Here is a 22801-nt window from a genome sequence, read left to right as displayed (position 1 = left end):
CCAGCCAGCGCGCGTTCTGTGAACTAGTTCGTGGAGCCATGAACGTTGTGGCCCAAAAAAAGGTGAACTCAATGTAGAAAACATCGGCAGAAAACGAAAAAGTTAACTTACAAAAAAAAAAAGCACGTACCCGCGGGGACTCGAACTCGTGACTTGCAAAACACTTGCGGCATCATACCTAGTGCCCCAGACCACTCGGCCACGGGACGGGCTCCGCCGGCCTTGGTAATATAAGATAGATATTGTACAACAAGTTTGCACTTTTATTTAGTTTTGGCATTTCAAGCAGCTTAGGTGACTATTTGTTGTATTGCGCTCGTACAGTAAGCGTCCCCCGAGTTTCCACAATAGCTCACGTCTAGCAATTGCATTTCGTAGACAGAAAAGCGTTCGCAGATGCGTAGTCGTGCTGCTGACCGCTTTGCTTGTTCGCCCAGCGCAAAAAAGTGCTTCCCGCACCTTATTTTTACTCCTGTACGGTAAAAATATCAGTTGATTTTATTTCCTTAGTACCTATATTGACTTCGCTGACTCTTCCCACGCCTTCAAGAGGCCTTATATTTTCCTACTGGCGTACCAGTCAGCGAAGCGTCGCATGGGCGCTTGTGCAGCGCCTGTGTGAAGCGACCTTGACTTGGAGCTAGATACCGTGTACAAACTAACCAAGTAAAGAAAGGCCCATTCTTCCATTCACAAACGTGTCCTGGCTTTGTTTCAACTGAGCGAACGAATTGCGACGACCCGTCGGCAGCCGCCGGACGAAACGCTGGGCCGACTGACTCTGTCTGAAAGCCGGGGAGCCGTGCAGTAGCGCAGCCAATTGCGAGCTCGGCTCCTCGCGACGTCACGCGAAAACGCCGCAGAAAATGGGCGAGCGTAAAGAGAGGAGGACAGCATTTTCGAATTAATTTTTCTACTAAATAAAATCGCGTAAACGCGCCCAAAGTGGTCGTAACATGGCCTGGGGACTCCGGACTACAATTTGCGCAAGTAATCCCGCAATGTTTACATATCACTTCAGTGTCCCTTCAAGGCATTATCGCTGCTGTCAAGACGGGATTTGTGGCCACAACCTACAGCTGCTGAGTTGTCGTTTTTTGTTCACTAGGTATGAATAGTTTTTAGCACTCTGTTTCGGCTCTGTTCAGTTCTTGTGGCTGCTGATCCCAATTTGTTTATTTTGAACCGATGCCTTAGGACTAAATGGGTGTATACATGTGCACATACCGAGCGCGCATCGGCTCATTTCTTGCGTGCCGTGTACTCGTGCACGGTTGTACCGAACGTTTTGTCACCGGTGCCGGCCATGGCCGCGGCCTGTGCCCTAGGGTCACCTCGGTGCTTTCCGCGTGCCTCGTGCTTCATCTGCTATGTGCAGGATATGTACAGTCTAACCTTGCTCCTAAGAACATGTTCTTGTGCTTCTGAGAGAGTGTCACACCGATACCTCGGCCCCATTGAGCGAGCTCATACTAGAAGTTACTAACATCATTGCTAAAATCAACTCGATCGAAAAAGCTATCGTAAGTAGTGTTCCCAGTTTCATCGCCAGTGTACTGCTGTCAATAATTCTGTTCAGCAGCTCAAACAAACCGTAGCAAAAACTAACGATGAGCTGGCCGAGGTTGTTGATGACATGAACAACAGGATGCGGCGAAACAACTTAGTCGTGAAGGGTTTACCCGAAGTAGAACGCGAGGGCTATAAGGAATCGCAAGAGATAGAGCGAGACGTCTTCTCTATTGATTTCCAGCTCAAGGTCGGTGACATTGAACGTGCTCACCTAATAGGCCAGCGTCGACCAGATGCCCAGCGTGCCATTATAGTTGAATTTTTTAGCTTTAAGGCTAAATCATAAGTTTTACCTAATGCGTCAAAACTCAATTGAAACCTCGAATGGCCAAAGGTGTGGCTGGAGGAGGATATTTCACCTAAACATCAGTTAGCCCGCAAAGAGCTCCGCGATTTCGTGAAGTCAACCCTCATGGAAAATGATAAATTTGCTATTCGCTTCAATAGCTTCCACTTTCGTGGCAGTGTCTTTCGGTACAACCCTGCTTCAGATTCGGTCATCAAAGTATTTCTCACTGCGCAATGACATTCCGATCCAATTCCTTATAGTAGCCTTATCGGAAAAAACTATCAATATTACTAGCACATTTCCGCACCTTGCTCCCTAAAACAAATTAAAAAAAACATACATGCACACTTGCTTATCGGACATAATCTTTGGAACAAAAATGTGACTTTCTGACGTCATCACAGATAGGGAATTCAGATTTCCTCGCTCGTTTGTTGTTTTCCGCAACGATAGAACTGCATTCCGGGGACAGAGTGTTATTATCGTATTTAAATAGAATTACCAGCCATCACTAATAACAATTGACTTCCCCCTCGAACTAGTCTGAATTTTTGCCAGCATTGGATCTATCAAATGTGTTATTGGGGTATGTTACCGCCCCCCGGATTGTCAGATTGACTTTGTTGACCTTCTAAATGAATCACTAGAGGAAGTGTCTGCCAAATTCTTGAATCGTATTATAATTCTAGCTCGAGATTTTAACTACCCCAATATTGATCGGTCGTACTTGCATCTGAAAAACCCTTACAACCGTGCAGAATATCTCCGTTTTATTCATTTCACTCAAATTCACAACCTCAGTCAGCTTGTGCAAGAGCCCACCCGTGGAAACCACATCTTAGATTTAATTTTAACAAAGCACCCCGTAAACGCCTGCGTTCGTGTTTTGGAAGATATTAGTGACCATAAACTCGTTCATTGCTTGCTGTCGCTGCCACGTCCAGATATAACTATAAAATAAAAATGCTTGGGGAACTACGCCTGCGCAGCCGTCAATAAAATGAACAGCATGCGCGCGGATTTCACGCTTCACTTTCAGAGAAACTTTGAGAGTAGATCTACTAACCAAAACTGGTGCTTCTTCCGAAACAAGCTAAAAGAAATAGAAAATGCCCGCATTCCAACACTGACCGTTAAAACACAAAGCAATGATCCTTGGTTTTCACGGGATGTTAAGCTGTGTTTAAATTAGAAAAAAAGAGCATGCAGGAAGGCTTCGCGAACCAATGCAAATGCTGACTGGCTACAGTACACGCAGCTCGCTAAACTGGCACATACAGCGGTTATTGAGGCCAAAGATAAATGTTTTAACTCAACTTTACCTACTCTACTAAAACAGATCCAAAGAAGTTCTGGCGCACGGTAAACCCTAAGCACACTAACTCATTCTCTGCATTAAAAAGTGTTAATGGCAGCTTACAACAACACAGTGAGTGCGCTGAGAATAAATAACCACTTTAGTGAAGTATTCACTGAAGAACTACCAATACATGAGTCATTAAACCTTGCTAAAATCGCAATAAGTCATCCATTTCCTGAAATAGCTATCCCCGCAAATTGTGTAGCCTGCGCTATCAATCGCCTTTCCCATAGCACCAGTCCTGGAATCGATGGTATCACCGCCAAACTACTGATACTCACGATGGATAAATCATCTTTTCTTCTAGCTCTAATTTTTCAGCAATCACTTGACTCAGGATGTATCCCAGACGACTGGAGAATAGCAGAAGAAACTTCAATTTTCCAATCAGGCGACAGCTCTAGTCTTTGTAATTATAGACCAATACCTATTACATCAGTTTGTTGAAAGATATTAGAACACATACTGTATTCCCAAATAATGACCCACCTGAACCTAAATAATCTTCTCCTGGAAACACAGCACGGTTTCAGGCGCAATAAGTCCTGCCAGACACAACTATTTGAACTAATAACTGATCTCCACACTTCTTGGCATTCTTCTTCTTACGTGGATGCCATTTTTATAGATATGTCTAAAGCTTTTGACCGCGTGCCCCATAAGCGATTACTGCTTAAAATTCGCAATCTCCAGTTGGACCTAAACACTACTCGTTGGATTGAGGCATTCCTAAATAACCGAACTCGGTCAGTGAAAATAAATAATTTCCTATCTCAATGTGCAAGCGTTACATCTGGGGTACCATAAAGCTCAGTTTTGGGCCCCGTATTGTTCCTAATATATATAAACGATATACCTAACAACAATGACTCCCACATACACTTTTTCGCTGACGACTGTGTGGTTTACAGAACAATAGTTCATCCGGATGATGTAGTCACTTTACAATCTGATCTAACAAAGTTAACAAATTGGTGTCGTACATGGCAAATGGAAATTAATACGGAAAAGACAAAATATGTAAAATTTTCTACAAGCACTGTTCAGTCCCCTAATAGTCAATAATCAATCATATGCAAAATGAACCAGTTTCTTCATTTAGATGTTTAGGAGTTATTCTTAATGCAAACCTGACTTGGAACTCTCACGTGGAATTAATCATTACGAAAGCACTGAAAAAACTTGGCCTCTTAAAGCGTCGAATACGGCAGGTAACTCTGACACCAGGCTTTACGTTTATCTTTCGCTAATTAGACACTTCATTAGAGTATGCGTCAATAATATGGCACCCCACCATCTTTATCTTACAAACTTACTAGAGTCCATTAAAAATAAAGCTGTAAGGTTCATTTTATCATCATACTCCCGACATCAAAGTGTATCTTCCTTGAAAAAACCCCTTGCCCTTCCATCCCTTGCCACGCGCAAAACATTTTCCAGGCTGTCATACTTCCACTCTGTATCAAAGCGCCCACCCGTTTGCACGCCCTCACATTCGTCCACCCCCGCACATTTCATCTCGCCTTGATCATGCGCATTAAGGCAACACTATATTCGCCAGAACAAATGCTTATTGAAATTCCCCGCTTCTACTCAGCATCCCCGAATTCATTGCCATCCCATATAGCCATCTTGACGCAGACTTCACAGTTTCAATCTGCACTCTTAGCCTTCCTTGAAAGTGAATATTTGTGATGTTATTTTTTTTTACGGTTTCATACCTGTATTTCAGCTGTACAGCGCTTGTTGTGCCTAAAATGTTTTTTTTTCCTTCTTAGTGTTGGAGTTCTTATTGTTCGTGTGGCTGATTTTTTAACTGTGTTGCCAAACTGAAAGTGAGTCATCATCATCACCAGCCAATCTACGCCCACTGCTGAGGAAAGTCATCTCCTGTAGAACGTCAATTACCCCGGTGCTGCGCTAACTGCGATCAATTTACCACCGAAAACTTCTTGATCTCATCTGCCCATCTAACTTAATTTCTGCCGCCCCCTGCCACGCTTTCCTTTTCTAGGGATCCACTCTGTTACCCTTAATGACCAACGGTTACCTTGCCTTCGCAATACATGCCCGGCACACGTCCATTTCTTCTTAATTTCTACTAATATGTCCTTAACACGCGTTCATTCCCTGATCCACTCCACTCGCTTATTGTCGCCTAATGGCATACCTATCATCTTCTGTTACATTGCGCGCTTAGTGGTTGGGCCCTTCCGTTCCATTGCGTGCTGAGTACCATCGCACAAATTTTGTCATTGTACAGTTTCTCCGCCCAAATCGCAGTAATACATACACACAGGATGTAAAAATGAAAATGCCTGCCACTCGTGTTCATTACATCACTGCCGCAGATCAGGGTTTCCCCGTTACGGTGAACAGTCTCTCGTTCTGTTTTTTTTACTGACTGCACAACAGGCGCCTTCTATGCTGCGAACACAAACAAATCCCGAACACACTTCTAAGGCGTTGTGCCTTTACGCACGAGTGGGAAACGAGGCTGCGCTAAAGAATATGAACAAACCATCCACACAGCTAGGCCAATGTGGCAAATCAGCATTGCGGAGCCAGTAGAAGCAACACGTGTAGCTGGCAGTGCGCGAGATGATGTTTACGTCAGGTGGTGTTGCCATTCCCATCGGATGTATCCCGGTTTATGTGTTTCTTGCATGAATAAAACTCAGTTACAGTTCAGCGCTTTGTCCTATCTTCTCTTCTTGTTATGTTCTGGTCTAAGTGCGCTGTTAATTCATTGACGATCGCGTCGCCAACAACCGCTTTCGTTGAGGCACGCTTCACAACAGTTTGAACTTCAGCTGGTTGGTTCGAGAGAAGGCGGAAGCCAACGGAGCGGACGGGGCGGAAACTACAGAGTCCTTGAATAACTTACGCAACCGTATGCAAACAGTTAGCGAACGATATTACTTTGCGTCGTTCTCACTGCGCATGCGCCGTACGTTAAGCCGCTTCTGCGTTTAGCGGACGGAAGACGAGCGCACGCTATTTCAGCGAATTAGAGTGCGTACGTAGGGCCGCTTGCGTTTCCAACATGGCGGCAAGTAGCACGACAAGTACCCACGGTTCCGCTTTTCTGTCGACAGTAATTTGCTTATGATACACAAAGTTCCTTCCTCCTATGTTTTTAAACACGTCAAGTGCTTAGCCCATCAACCTCGCGCAGCTCTGTATCGTAGTGACATCGCTCACTGTCCAAACAAAGCTTTGTAGCCAGGCTAGCGACCAAAGCGGTGTGTGAGTGTGTGTGTTGTAGGCGCGTTCGCGATGAGATGCGACGTTGTGCCAGTTGTGCTTCTGCGGTGGCCAGTCCTTCCCATGCTATGGATTGTCTTTCTCAAGCGACGTACGACTCAACCTCGGCATCGGGTATGTACAGTGTGCGTGGCTAAAAGCTTTCTTGGCTTCCGCGCCAGAGTTAAGTGACTGGCTGTTGGACCGCGCAAACCGCGCGCGATGTGAGTGCCGAATTTGTGACGGGCAGGAGGAGGCAACCGATCGCCTGTCAATCCCGCTGCGCACTTACAACGCATGTCGTGACGTTGCGTTCGCTCGAAACGCAACTCTGGATTGTTTTGAAGTTGAATAAAATGTATGCGCCAAAACTGGGCATTCGGTTCACGGCGTTCTGTGACATTGCACGAAAGAAGTTCCGCGGTATATCAACGCTTTCTTTATAGAAAGTACTCAGGTAAGAGAATATTTATGTCGTGCTGTGGCCGTGTTGCATTCAACACGAACGGGAAAGCGTTTGCTTGCACTTGTTTGAATAGTCGTTAAATGTCCAACCACTCCGGCGCTCCGCTAGTAGATCAGCCGACGAGTCATTTCGCAAAGTATTCGAGAGATGGCGCTGCATGCATGAGCCTGTCGCTACGAAAAACTGATGAGGCGCTCTACTAAAACTCCCCTTAGCGCTCTACTAAAAAAAATGAGCGTTTGGCGTACGCAAAGGCAACAAACGCTGTACTTTTAGTACGGCGTTTGTTGCCTTTCCGCAGGAGGATAAAGCGAGCTCCGAGACGTACGAATCGTGGGCGATTACATGATACAATTCGCATGGTTGCCAGATAAATTGTATTCGGTCTTCTCAAAAGTTGTTCCGTAATTATTTAACTAAAACAAACAACTGCAGCAAAGTTGTTACAGATAATTGCCTCAGTAATTAAAACTAGCTCTATAAAATATTTCATTGTAATTAGGATCTAATAGTGAAGAAAGAGTAATTGCATAGTTCAGGTTGGTTTCGATTTTTTTAAGTGTACGCCTGCCTTGCGCAGTGTGTGTGCAGTCTCCAGCTCAGATCTGCGTTCGTGCAAAACTTGTACAACTGCTTCAACTCGGATGCACGCGCTAATCAAGTGCCTCCCCGGGCGCTTGCGAGGCTGTCATTCCTTTCTTCACGTTAAGCACCCTATCTATTGCCCCTCAACTGACGCCGGAAGAGCGATTCCAATCTGACCTTGACTACCGCAAGTTCACTGCAGGCTACGAAGTGCCAGCCAGCGATCGTTCCGTTGGAAGAGAAATAAAAGGAGCTTTTATAATCGTTCGGTTCGAGTTGTTTTATTCATAGAACTTCTTACAGCTCACCGTGCTTCGAACTTTCGCGCAAACGTTCGGGAAGGTTTAACGTAAAAAGAGATAACGAAATGCGGTTTCTTTTTTAATCAGTCACAATAAGTCAATAAGTCAATGTTCTCTCCTCGCGCGCTCTGTGCGGCAAGTGACTTCCCATTCAGTAATGCCCATTCAGTCCCGCCAGCTTTCCCTTTGAAGTGGTGGAAAGCAGCTAGAACTTGGCGAATACAGAAAGAAGGGGAAACGGGACACGCTGCAGACTGTATTTCGCATACTCCCTTGGCATGGATTCTGCGACTTCGTTGGCCTGCGATCGACCGCGCTCTTTCGTTCCTGTGATTCAAAGGGCCGTGACTCATTGGCAATATCAGCGTTGGCCCATGCGATAGCGTTTTTTTTTGTGTGTCAATAAAAGTTTTATATTCATCTAAAGCCATAGTTCACTTCGTTTGTGAAGCATTGAAGGACTCGCAAAATGTCACAGAATGGCAAATAAAGCGGCACAGCGCAAAAATGCACGGAGATCATGAAGGAGATTCATTTTTCTGTGCGCCCCAGTACGGATCAGCTGATCCATTGGCGTCCTCCCGCATGCGATCAGTCGCATTCGAGCTTGGGCGCAAGTGTTGTGTGAGCGTTGCCACATCTTGCTCAAATAGTCTCAGTACATATAAGTCACAAGCTAAACCAACAACACGTCGGTTACCTACCAACAGAAGATAAACTACGCAATGCTGTCGACGCCGCCTACACAATATCCACCTGGCCAGCGGTCCACCATATTAAAATTAATCCCGGCATGCTTCGCTAGCCGGACGCGGAAACGCCACAGTAGCACGTTGCCAGATTACAACCTATCGCTTTAGCCGTTGGTAGTAAGCAAAAGCTCAACTGGCAACCTTCAAATCGTTGTATCATGTCTGCCGCTGTGTGTCGTACGGTTCCAATGCATTGGCTCAGCGGCGCGCTTTCCCTGTAGTCAGTACGTTATCTTTATGTCATTGCATCGCGAAACGCTCTCTACTAAAGAAACGAAGCGCAAGTGTTTATCTACTTAACGCTCCGTCCCGTCTGTAACGCCACCACTTCATTTCAAAGGCACGTTTCACACAACGCCAGCAACAACGTACAACCTATATGCCTTTTCACAGATATGCTGGCAAAACTAATGAAGCGTGATATTTCATTAGTAATGACGTTGAGATGCACAATACTCACGAGGGGAAGGCGATGAACAAGGTCGCAACGGCAACGGTCTAAATAGCGTTGCATCGGTGACAACTGTCGTCGCGCTTTCGACTCGCTGAGCTCTTGCAGACGAATTGAGTTCACAACATAATTGACATGCCTCCACACAGTCTTCGTTCATTCACAGCAGTAACAGTAGGCATTTGAGTAAAATTCAAGGCTCTCATCCTGTTACACGTTTAAACTGAACGGCGCAGCACGCGTCTGACAGTTGCACTTGTTGCACGCCGAAGGTCATGACCAGTGGATTGGATTGGCTCATATGATCTGGCTTTATAGCACCGTCGTTATTTTTCGGTCTCAAAACAACATATCAAATAAGGAACGTTTCAACGGTTCAAACTGTAGCCTTAGTACACATTAGTTTTTATCTGAACTGGAGGAATCCATGCCCCACTTTGGGCATTGCGGGTAGAATGAAGCAGACCAGAGTTCGCAGACGGCGCTCATGGCTCTGATACAAATAAAAGAACATTGTTGGCCGCGAACCTCAAGGCTTAAATAAAATCCGTTCTGTATAAGAAATTTTGCTGGCTAAAATAAAATAAAGATGATTTATCTGCCTCAATCTCGCATTGCTAATTCGAGTAGTCCAACATAAGCAAATTCAAATTCAAACAACAGAATCAAAAGCGCAGAGGTTGTATGTTTGATATCTCAAGACACTACGTGTGTATAAGTTTAAATTGAAAATATAACGCATAAAGCCAACATCTTACTTCATAAACCATTACTAGGAACGTCCATTTCCTATCCCAACAGCTTATTAAGCCTCGCGAACGATCCCGACTGCAGCACACGTTTTTTTTTTTTTTTCAGGGAAGTGCGCTAGCTTCATTATCGGTCCCTTTTGCGTTTAGAATTTGTGAAACACACGTGTATGATGCTTAAGAATGTAGTATTTTTTTACTGACTATTAAGGCGCAAAAGAACAAAAGGTGTCAGATTTTGGCGAAACACATATGGACACTCCTATTGTTTTGTGGCAGCACAGACTTTTACTAAGCCATGTGAAATAGCTGAGCCCAATGCAGGGAGTGCATGCCGTCTTGACATCACTTACCATAAAATGTTTACGTCACCTCTTTTGTATGTATGGCGAAATATATTAATATTGGAACCAAGCTGAAGTGTGGTGCACAGTTAGAAAACTTTAACATCACACGGAACAATTTCAAGGATAATGAGCTTTCCAAAGTTGTGGTATAATTGTGAGGCTCCAGAAGTAGGATAGTAAAGCTTAGGACTAAAATGAACTCCAACGAATCGTAAAAACCCTGAAGTTGCAAAATCCTAAAGTGACCGCCAACCTTGAAGGTCTGCTAATCTTTAAAATCAGCGATGCCCGTTTCAAACAAAGTATTTCACCTGCCTTCGAACCTATATGTTCGGCTTGGTGTTGCTAGAATTGCTTTCAAAACATGGAAAAGTGTTTTTTAACAGAAAAACATTGATGGACATTAAACATGCCTGTTGATATTTTTTTCTAAAATGTGGGATCTTTTCACTGCCGGGCTGTTTATTAAGCTCTTGGTTGGAAGGGAAGAAATACCAACAAAATTCCGCCCGCAAGCAAGCGTGCATTTCGGGAAGAGCGCACGGCTTCCTTCAGGCTTTTGTTGGCTTCCGCCACGTCAGGGGCTCACAAAAAAGGAAATACTGAGCGCAGAAAATACAACCGCATGTGAGCGTGAATCACGTGAGGAGCAACCGGCATCGCCCAGGCTTGCGCGTGGTCTTACGCCACGTGAGGAGCACTCAAAAAAGAAAAGAAATTACCGAGTGCACGTGAGCGTGTGCCTCGGGACGAGCACCCGGCATCATCCAACTTGCCCTTCTAGAATACTCTGCCCAGCGTTTGTGAAGTGATCTCTCGCGTGCTGTTCTACTTTCCAGTTCACGTACGCTCGCGACGGAAGTAGGCAGCACCAAACAGCTCGCGCTGCAGGCGCTGAGTTCGCGAACCCGGTAGCCGCTGTTTCGAGCACATGCTACACGGTCCACCTTGTCACATATGTTTAAGCCAACTGACGAAACGACCCCGGTAGGCACTCATGGAGACCTTTCAGGAGCAAGTTAGGAAATCCATGTCAGGTGCAACAGCCGGGTCTTCGACGAATGGAGAGAGAAAGAGAGAGATATCCCTCTATTTTCCAAGCAAGTTGAGTAGGAACGCGTTGTGGCGGCCGGCCGAAGGCTGGCGGCGGCAGTGGCGGCTCGGTCAACCAGAAGTAGCTGCGCTGCCGGTTGCGAGCAGCCGTGCGCTTCTTCCCACTGCTCGACGCTGGAGATGGGTGGAATGTGCTAAGAAGACAGGCCCACATGCCGTGGCTTAGTGCGTCCAGGGAGTCATAGAGGGGACAGTTGGGTGCAGAGAACTCAGAGGAGTAGGTCTTGCGGAGGAGGGATCGGCGGGCGAGGGAGTTGGTCTGAAGGAGTCGCCAAAGGGGCTTCTGAACGTTGGTGAAGGATGTGTGGGCAGTGGGAAAACGGCAGCGGGAGAGCCGATAATGCTGCGTAGCTTCTTGATATGAAAGCAGACAATCGCGTACCGACCGAGAACTGTGTTAGAGAGTAGAAGCGAGCCTAGCACGGCTGTTTAGTTCTCGTGCTGCTTTGTGGGCCGCCTCGTTGCCTCTGACCCCAGTGGGGGCCGGGGTCCAGGCGATGTCGAGTGGTTGAGTATGGGGATTTTGGAGTATCGTGAGTGCTGTAGCCGAAACGCTACCACGAATGAAGTTTTGTATGGCCGTCTTCGAATAAAGGATTATAATGTGTGGTGGCAGCCTGGTGATGCGGGCCAGGGCTAGTGCCGCCTCTTTCGCCGTTGCGGGGTAAGATGCCCGTACGGTGAGGAAAGTGACCGGGGGAGAGCCCGCCAGCTTCTTCCTGTTCCTCCAGCCTTTCACCATCGGTACAAGCTGAGGAAATTTTTTTGTTTCATATGTGGCTGAACAGTGATGCCAGCGATTTGTCAGGTGAGCATTTGTATTTTCATTACGAAGGTAGAACGACCAAGTAAAATTGTGGCTTCACTAAATAAAAACTCCTATGAGCATCAAATTTTGTTCAGGCATATGTTGAGTCTGATTTATTTATAATGTCCCCCGCATTTATATTTCCGTAAAAGAAATATTGGTGGATTACAATACTTGCATACAACTCTCGGTACAAAACCCATACAAAACACATACAAAACCCCTCGGTAACTTGAACACAGTACGCCGGCGGAGAGTTTGAAAAAAAGTATAGCAGGTATAGCTAAAATAGGTGTAACTTCAATAGACATGTACGAAGCAAAAAATTCCCCGCATTTCCCCGAGGGGAAGAATGTGAAAGTGCGAATGCACGAGTTGAATTTGCACGGTTCGGTAATGTTCGCGAAAAAGAGATCACACATACACACACACAACTACAAAGAAAGAAAGATGCATTTATTCACAGACACCTATTTGTGTTGTCGTTGTACTTGATTGCTAGAGTGGATCTCAGCTTTGAAATGTCGTGTCAGTACTCCTTTAAGCAGGTGCATTAGCCCTTCTCACGCCCGATTCTTGGCCAATCCCCCACGTGGGTATGTGCCATGTCAGCGGCCAGGCAGCGCGCGCCCATCTCCACGTGCGCGGACATCGCCGGTGGACGCAGGTTCAGGGTCGCTTAAGAAGTGCATTGCACCTAAAACGGACATACCAGCAACATGTGAACAACGTAGGGCAAAATATGTCTAAATACTGTCCACAAATGAAGCAGCAGCAACATCGAGAGTACGTTTTGAGCATACTTGAAAGAACGTCCCACATTAAGGTACCGGCAACGTTATCTCAACATCCAAAAATTTTCATAAAAATATTGCACGTTGTAGGGATATCAATAGAGATACTGCTTGGGCATAGACGTTCGGATCTTTTTTGGACGTCGCAGAGATGTTATTGGTTTGCTGGAAAGGTACGGTTGGCACGCTCGGCCCAACCATTAGTCTGCCGGTGATATGGGGTGAAGTTCGGAAATGCACCTCAAACAGGCGTAGGAGCTCTTAAAAGACGTGCGCGGTGAACTGGCGTCCACGGTCACTGAATACGATTTAAGGATGCCAATGGCGAAGTAAAATACCCCGAAGTAAAAAATGGCAGATTTCAGAAGCACTGGCAGGCGATAGAGCAGCCGTATCGGCAGAGCGCGAGAGGTAAATCATGCACACAGCGATCAATGTGTTTCCACTCAATCAGCCTGGGAAGGGGCCTAATAAATCAATTCCTACTTGTTCGGGAGATGCAAATGGTGGGCTGTGTGGCTGAAGGCGACCTGCTGGACAGTCGTTGAATGATTGTACCGTTTGCATGAATACAAGAGACGACGTTACGTTGAGGCACCTTAAGCATGCTTGGCCAGTAAAAACGTTGTTTGGTGCCGTGCAGAGTGCGGGCAAGCCCCATGTGGCTCGATGTGACGTCTTCATGCATAATTGCAAGGACAAGGCTTCTAAATTTTCGGGAACAACCATAAGGAGACGACACCCAATGACTGAGTAATTCTTCTTGTACAGCAAGCCTTTATGAAAACAGCAACGGCTTGTAGGGTTCCGGCCTTCTGCTGCAGCGAAAAGGCTCTCCAAACTTTTGTCTCTACAATGCTCCCTCTTAAAAACCTTGCCGGCCAACGAATGAAGTCGGTGGCCGACGAGTCTTATGGCGAAAATCATGAGTGTTAGGGCAGTGCCACACTGGCTGGTGTTGCTGATATCGTGGGGCTCTACGGCGACGGTGAAAGATGCGTAATCTGTCCAGGAATACCACAATTGTAGCACATGATGAGTTGTCACACAGGGTCAGGGGAGTACTCGCCGTAGACATTGATAAAACGTCTGAAACGCTGAGGAGGGTGATGGTACTGCTCAAAATCAAATCTGTCCCGTGTTGGGTTGAAGATGGTAAAAGGTTGAGGCCTCTCATCACGAGTGAAAAAATCTCTTGAAACCTTGAAAAAGTGCATACTTCACCCTTGGAAATTTATACTGTGTGTCGGCGGGGGGTTGTGCTGTATCGTTTACCTTCCTTTTTAGTTGAATGATTTCTTTTCTAATCCAGCGATTAGCTATTCCCTTCTTGTTTACTTTGAAAGAGACGTATTTCGCTGTGCATTTAGAGCTGAATATTTAAACCTAAGCTGTAAATTGTTACCACCCACACTAGGCTGGCGACTATCCACACCAAAGTGTCCGTAGCACAAGTCTAACTCTTCAAGTATCACTGTATCATCAGCTATATAGAAATCCCTGTGCAATGAAGGCGCAATAATGTTACCACATTGTTGGTTCATCGTCAGCCAAAGCCTAACAATAAAATGGACAGATATTCCTAGCAAAATCTCTGATTCGTAAGGTCTTTTATTACGGCTATCTATGAAGAAGAGAAGAGCCAAAATAGATCTGCTGTCGCTCTGAACGGCAGCATATTCGTACACTACCTGTTGGAGACCATGACAGAAACACATGTCAATGAGCGAAGAGGCTGACTGGGGCTCACTGCCCCCTGGTAATAATTCGTTCCAGTCCACGAGTGGTAAGTTAAGATCACTAGCTACAGTTACGCTCTTGTTTTGTATCCTGAGCTCGTGGATAAATCATTTAACTTAATCAAAAAAACTTACATTGGATACAGGTGGCCTGTAAGCTCCTCCAAACGCTATCTCAAGAACATTAGTATAAACTTTGCCCCACATTGTTTTATATCTTATGGATGTTGTATAGAACGCTATTGTATTGAGAAAAAAATAGCCACACTCCGCCGTGACTACGGCGATCTTTCCTCGGTATTTTTATCCAAACGGGCAAACCTCACGACCTTCTATGCCGTGTGAAACCATAACTCAGTGATAAAAGTGTCGTCTGGTGCGTGCTCAATCCCTATGTGCTCTAACTCTGCACTTTTATCAGGAATACTAGGTGAGTTAACATTGAACAGTAGCAATCAGTCAAGCTTATCACGCCAATCCTGAGACGACGCATGAGCTACGTCTGTTTGCTGTATTGACTGGGAGAGAGTGGGAACACGTTTGTTTGTGACGCCATCCCACACATACGCAATTCCGTCCACTTTAAGCTTTTAAGTGCGAATGCACTTCTTAAGCGACCCTGAATCACGCGTCCACCACCGTCCGTCCATCCGCACCACATACCCACTTAAGGCGATTGGCCAAGAAGAGTTTCTAATTTCTTTAGCACATACCCACTTAGGGCGATTGGCCAAGAATCGGGCGTGAGAAGGGCTAATGCACCCGCTTAAAGGAGTACTGACACGAAATTTCAAAGCTGAGATCCGCTCTAGCAATCAAGTACAACAACACAAATGGGTGTCTGTGAATAAATGCATCTTTCTTTCTTTGTAGTTGTGTGTGTGTGTGTGATCTCTCTTTCGCGAACATTACCGAACCGCGCAAATTCAACTCCTGCATTCGCACTTTCACATTCTTCCCCTCGGGGAAATTTTTTAAACGAAAGAATAACTTTCATGCCTTTTTTTTGTCGGTGGCGGCCCTCAAGCAAACATTTTTTCGCTTCCTTCTGACATACGTTTAGTCCCTTTCCATCCCTTTGCGCTAATTAGCATTCCGCAGCACTTCAGCTTTCTAAACGACATAGAGATTGCCCAGTATAATTGGTGTAGACCTATCCGGAAAAGGCCAGCCATGCCGGTGAATTTTTTTGACGCCGGTGACTGAAACGTCAAACTTTGTCTGAAACATTTTTTCCAGAACCTCCGCTCTCAGGTCCTCTTCCGTTTCAGCTACATTTTCCTTTTGCGGCCTTTACAATCACGTTCTTGTTGCGCCCTTATGAAAATTTCTATGTCCAGTCAAAAGACAGTCTGCGTCCCGAAGGAAACAGACTGCGTGCGTCCTGTGTGTTTCCTCTGTGTTGGAATTTCGCCACCGACTTTCTGCGTACTCCAAGTGTCCCGTGTGTTTCCGTCCTCCATGCGTCCAGTCTATCTCCCAAAGGCAACACAGACACCATACGGCCTTTCTGTGTCCCCTATATGTCTTGAAGGCAACAGACCGCATTCGTCCCTTGTGTGTCCCCTGTATTGAAATTTCGCCACCGACTTTCTGCGTCCTCCAAGAATCCTTTATGTTTCCGTCCTCTACGTATCCCACAAGCTTCCACCTTTTGAGTGCCCTTTGCATGCTGTCAAATAACAGCGCCCCACAGCCAGCTGCATGTAGAAAATGTCAGCCAGCTCCACAGTCACTGTTTCATGCTGCAGCTGTTTCTGTAAGAGCAAGCTGACGAAAATCACATGAATCACACGACTTTTGCAAACCTGACTATTTTATTCAGGTTGGATCCATACGTGCTGCTGCCGCCTGCCACACCAGGTGTCGCCTCATCTTTACCCCTCACAGGACGGGATAGCCACTGCCACGCTTGAACCTGAAATGACAAACGCATTGATCGCATATGAAGGGGTTTAAACAAACACGTCTCAAACATTTCCTGGTTATGCTTATAAATATAAAGGAGTGTTCCCATACAATACTGAACCAAGTGTCCTGAAAGAGAAGGTATAACTTCTAGGTTGCAAAATTAGCCACAAAATTTAGACCACATAAATTAACTAATGAGCTTACGAACATCAAATATGACATACTGTTACATAGGCAACACAACTCAGAACTAAGTACTGTTTAGATTCATGGCCTCCTCATGACGGGCATTTATACAGCCTCGCAAGAACATTTGAGATGAAATTATTGCAGCAGCACTGTGGGAACAAAGCAATATGGGGGGGGGGAGGGGGGCAGGGAAGGCAACATAAAATTGCATGAACATGCTAAGACAGGCATTGATCAGTCGTCATCATGAGTAGTTGCTTGTGTCTACGCGTTCTTTGGAACCTATAAAGGCAGCAGTTTTATTGTGCATTTCGTTTACGAGACAGCACTTGCATTGTCTAGTTTGTTTGTCTGTGCTTGCTTACAAAAAGCAAAATGTACATCACCATGAACTGACCAACCTCTAGGTTGGCTCCTCACTTTTTATATTTCCTTGTGTCGATGGGTAGCAGACACGGGAACAGAAATAAAAAACAACCCTAGAAAAACGTGGTGGATAGCACACTTGCACCCATCATTGCACGCGTGCCACGTGGTCACTCATCCCAACAGATGTACAGTGCACGGAGTGACCCCCAAGCAGCGAAAGCTGGGCGTGGTCGCTCTGTACTTTGTGAAAATACAAGCTACTAGAAAGATTTGACAGATAGCACAAACAGTGCAGAACCAGGACATCAGTGACAGTGAAAGGGTTAAAGCGGTCGAATACAGCAAATTTAATTTCACGGTTTATGCTTACCAGCAATGAGGAAAGCTACCGCAGTAACTTGAGCTGACTACTCTGTAACGTGCACTCAAATGCTAAAAACACACAAGCATTTTTGCATATGTTTGCACACAGAGCATTCATACTGTTCGGAAATAATGCAGGTTTTTCCTACTATAAACATCATAATATTGCCCCCAACCATGCCATTTGATTTGTTTACAAAATATTTTGTTACAAGCACCTGGCCACACCCTGCAATCTTATCCTTTTTTAAGGGAACCGTCTTTTTCCCCTTTTTCCTTTGTATGCTGCACCAGCAGTCCTGTTTGATATGGAAAGGGTGTTGCTTTGCGATCCCTATCCTAGCTTTTCCTGTTTTTTATTGAAAATGTTCTCGATCTAAATGAATGAGTGCAAAAGAAACCCTGCAGCATTCAATTCGCCAACGATTAATTTTGACCACCTGGGGATCTTTATCGTGCGCCGAAATCTCGTACACACAGGCGTTTTTGCTTTTCGCCTCCATCAGAAAAGCAGCCGCCGCGGCCGGGAATCGAACCCGCGACCTCGTGCTCAGCAGCGCAACGCCTTAGCCACTGAGCCACCGCGGCGGGTACCCTTCTACAATTAGGACCATCATTATATTTGCTAGAGTAAATAGCTGTTCGGGGGGGGGGGGGGGGGGGGCGGGGGGGCTACGATGGCCAGTGAGACTCATTACACTACATGAAACACAGTGGCAAAAAGGCACGCAATACACCCTTTTCACTGCTAGGCACAAGTTGCGTCTAGGGCATTGAAGTTAATTCACCTAAATTCTATTTCTGGGTGCATGGAATTGTTTCACTCATGTAATGATGTAATGTAATCCATAATATGACTTTTGAGTAGAAGTCTAAAGGTTTAGTTCATCTGTAATAGGCGGTAGAAGAAAAATCCCCACACACTGTCTGTGGGCACCACGCAACTACCACAGTGAACAAGGGTGACAAAGTCGTTATTAATTAATTCATGGAGCAAGGACGCAGCCCTGATGCGACAAAAAAAATAAGAAAGGTACCAGGAAGTTTCTCACCCTCATCGGTTCCTTATTTTTTGCCCCATCTCTGCTATGTTCTTATGTCTTAATATCACTAAGGTACCACAAGAATGCCACAATGGTTTTCTATGTTTTCATATTCTCTCAGCCTTCAAAATCGAGATTTTCATGCATTTCACAGCCGTAATAAACTCCACTTACAGGTCGTGCAGGATAGATAGAAACAGGAGGCAGCCAATTCCTCTGGTAGCTCACAACGTACATCCTCCACGTCAAACACCTGGCCCTGTAAAAAATGGAAGTTCAAGTAGTAAACAAGCCGTAAATATGCGGTATAAAGCCGTGAAATACTCGCTCTTACAGGACATGACAGAATTTCTTTTTTGTAGGTGCAAAAAAGGCACCTTCAGTTCTTTCAAGCTAAAAAATAAGTACAGTGCTCACTGATTGAAACGCAACACTGCGAGTGCGTGGCCGCCAATACATGCAGCGCCGTCCATGGACGCGGCTGTCGCTGACAGCGCAGCGCTGCCGCTGCGGGGAACCACTGCCCCGCCTATTGGCAACCGGAAGCAGCAAGCTTATGGTCAAAACACTCTCATCCTCGTGGTATACCACAATGCAACACCTAGCTTCCACGGGCGTCCCCTGGCGGCGCTGCATGTAGCGCAGGCCACGCGCTTGCAGTGTCGCGTTCCAATCCGTGAGCACTGTACATACATGACAATTCTTTCAAGGCTTTCAGCCATACTTTAAAGGCACAGAAGCATCCTTACACTGAATTAATGTTAAACTAAGCCTATTAAATATGCCTAGGTGGTAGAAATCTGTGGCCCCAGATTTCCACTGTGCAAGCATATTCTCTGGTCCAGAGGGTGCGAAACGGGGTTATGGCTTTTAAAGGAGCCATGAAGAGAAAACACAAGTTTGGTTCATTCAAAGGATTCCGTTGCTAGAATCATGCTGACACCATTTTTAACATAAACTCCACTCAAATAAGCTACAAATTAGGAACAAAGGAAATGGCCATGCGACCCACTAGCTCATTTCCCGCAACAGAACCTATGTCATACCAGCCAGCTCTGCAGTTAGCGGAGGGCGGCAACAGCAAACGCGAATTAGGCAGAGGCTATAAGCTTGCCGAATGAACTATTTGCGCTTAAATTTAGGGCACATTCTTTTTACAGTAGTAAGAATGGTGGGACCAACAGTAAAGGTTAGGAAAGCACACGTAAGCATAGAAGTACCGATGCGTACTGCGCGCACTATGCTTGGTTTAGCTGCACAGGACTGCGGGGCTTTGGGGTTGTCTCGGACAACAATGGCCGATTGACACAAGCAACGGTGTCTTACGTGACCATATTTGTGGAGCGAGCACTATGTTTCACGAAACAATTATTTTCTCGCTGAACAAAAACAAGCCACGTTTAAATACGGTAAAAACAAAACAAAAGCAGAAAGCGGCTTGCCACGGTATGGTGGCACCATCTAGGTTAACTAACGGTAAAGAAGGTTTCCCAATCGGCTGCAGAGCGGTCGGTTCCTGTGATGTCATTGCAGACCCTGAAAATGCACGATTTAGCGGGAAAAGCAAAATTTTAGCTTCAATTAATGAATTTCTCAGTGAATAAAGCATCGTTTGCATTTGGACAAGTGCTGGGGGCACCATACCACACGAAATCTTTCGAATAACACAAACTTGTATTTTGTCTTCATGGCGCCATTAAAATTCTGAGGCACATGGTGAACGTCTCAGCGTGCCAATACCTCCAAGGGGTAGGCAAGTTGAAATGCTGACGAAACGAAAAAATAGGATGGCGAAGGAGCACGGTGGCAAGCCCACGCCCTGTTTAATCTTTTTCGCACCGTGATTGTATCCCCATCACATGCATATTTGTAAGAATCAACACGTTTAACCCATGCTCAACATGTTACGGTCAACACAATTTATGCAAGCCAGCTACAAATAATGTCACACCACACAAGAATTTCTGTCTGATCATGACGATGCTGGATGAGCTTAGGAAGGTGGAAAAATTTCTTGCATTAAAACAGTGAAAGCTGCCCTGTGACTCCACCAGCAATGCAGGCTGGAACAGCATGTTTTCAAGCTGCGACGTCTAAACAATTATCTGGTCAAATGTTCACTGCCTAAAGACCTTGTGCATGTGGTACTACTTACAAAGTTGCTAGCAATGCTTAAATGTTGAAAATTCAACGTATATGCAACTCTTACGTATTATAACTACAAATGTAATGCAGCCTCCTTGCATTTCTTTACCCGTAAACGAAAACTACCCGTTAGAACAATGCTAAGCTGCCTAGTCCTGTAAAAAAATATACTGTGGGTCAACTGACTCCTAAAAAAAAAAATTGGGGAGTGGGCGTTTTGTTTTACAACCATTAACGCAGTTTTCTTTTTTTTTTATGCAACAAGCTTTAGCGTCGAATCCACCCAAGCCAAGCGGCGGCCGCTGGGCCGTCAGCATAATATTTTCGTTGCCGGCAATGGCAAGGGGGTCGATCACTCACACAGCATACTGGCCGCCGCTCCTGGAAGCTCATTATGACCGCGCCGACGCAGCCGGTAATTTACAATAAAAGAAGCGCGGCGAGCCGAACACCAAGGAATATACTCAACACGTTTAACAAAACAGCACTGCGGCAACGCGTAATAAAATTTTAACATGCACCACGATAAACAATCACTTACGGCAGAACACGCAGCATTTTTCACACGTCGCGTCGACAGACTGGAACTTGCAGTAGAGACTCTTGATTCACGTAGGCACGCACAACTTGTCAGGTATTTTGTCAAATGGCGACCTCGATGTGCGTTTGCTACAGCAGCGCAGTACGGCCACGACACAGACGCTTTGCCAGCACTCACGATGTTTCAGGTGGCACAAGAGCACTAACACGTAATATTACGGCAGGAGGAGCACGTAGTAATTCACGTAACACCAGCAAATCGAAAACAAACCACCAAAACCACGCACAACGAACCAAGCACGTCTTTTCTTGCGCACCTATAACAATGACTGCATATATGCTAGCCTAGACTAGACTTATTACTACAGTTGGCTATCTAGCAGTCATAGAGTTTTAGCAGTTACTTTCTTCCTTCATCATCACCCCTGAAGCAAACTAGGCAGACGCCATTATAGTATTTTGTTAAAGTTGATAATAGCAAACATATATATAATGGCAGTATATTTTCTTGATGCGAGCAACGTCTTTTGTTGTCGTAAGTTGTTGCTACTCAAAAGCGAATAAAAATGGATTAACAAACGAAGTTATTATCATCGTCATCTACATCTAGATTGACTGTTTTGTGTTTTGTTCAGCGTCCAAGCAGTCCAAGCATTCACCATTCACTGTTTGTGCGCTTTTCACAAACAGAACGGCCGGATAAAAAAATTATTCCTCGCAGACATACGCAAACACACGCGCACACGCATACACACACACACACACACACACACACACACACACACACACACACACACACACACACACACACACACACACACACACACACACTCACACGCGAGCGCGCGCGCGCGCACACACACACACACACACGCGCGCGCGCGCGCGCACGCACACGCGCACGCACGCACGCACGCACGCACACAAAAGCACCGTGCGTCAAATCCACGCAGGCAAACAATTCACTCAAATGGAGGCTTAGCAAGACTATGTGAGCTCGAGTATTTACACCTAGGTTTACGGCCTAATCGTGTACTGTTTTGGTGGCTTGGAGGTTAAGTACTCGCCTACTGATTCAATGGGCGGAGGTTCGAAACCCGCTCAGTGACCTTTGTTTTTTTTTTTTTAAACCGTGCTTTAATTAAAGTTTTTCTGCCTTAGGTTATATTGTGACATTGTTGTTGCTCTTGTTGCTCTCGTCTGGCTGTGTCCCTTTTTTTTTCTGTCGCAATATATTTCTACCGCAAGCTCTGCCCCAAAAAACAGTACACCGCTTCAGCGTTTAGTTGCAAGGATAAGCCATTTTACAACGACCCTGAAGGAAAACACAGACTAGGACAATCGGAAGCCGCTTTTTAGGTTGTTTTTGTTTTCATTGCTTCGTTTTCTATTCGGCTTTTTGTGTTCTTTTTACTTTTTCTGGTCTGTATATTCTTCTCCCTCCCACTTTTTTTTCGTAATGGGAGGGACGAGGCACTTCGAACAGCCTCGTTCAATATGTATCCTTCTTACGCCACTGTTTCATACAAACGTACCAGTTGGTAATATAATTCTGCGAATTTATCAGACCTCACTAGCATGAAATAACGTATACAGTGCTGCAGAATTTCCACAAACCATCGGCATTGTTTCTTACCATCTCTAGCCAAGCCAAAAACTTAACCTTTC

General features: G+C 45.5%; 1 long non-coding RNA gene across 1 annotated transcript; it reads right to left on the bottom strand.

Moving 5' to 3' along the window:
• Positions 1-16371: 16371 nt before the first annotated feature.
• On the bottom strand, positions 16372-21801 carry LOC144180729 (uncharacterized). Its single transcript, XR_013324529.1, has 3 exons — positions 21135-21801; positions 18623-18707; positions 16372-16491 (listed from the first exon to the last, which is right to left on the bottom strand). It is a non-coding gene; the product is annotated as an uncharacterized LOC144180729 (long non-coding RNA).
• Positions 21802-22801: the final 1000 nt, after the last annotated feature.

This window comes from Haemaphysalis longicornis, unplaced genomic scaffold, assembly GCF_048455015.1.
Source record: "Haemaphysalis longicornis isolate Haplotype H1 unplaced genomic scaffold, Haemaphysalis longicornis Haplotype H1 scaffold_4, whole genome shotgun sequence".
NCBI lineage: Eukaryota > Metazoa > Arthropoda > Arachnida > Ixodida > Ixodidae > Haemaphysalis > Haemaphysalis longicornis.
The sequence above is the reverse complement of the archived record's forward strand: the minus strand, read 5'-3'. Positions and strand labels throughout refer to the sequence as shown.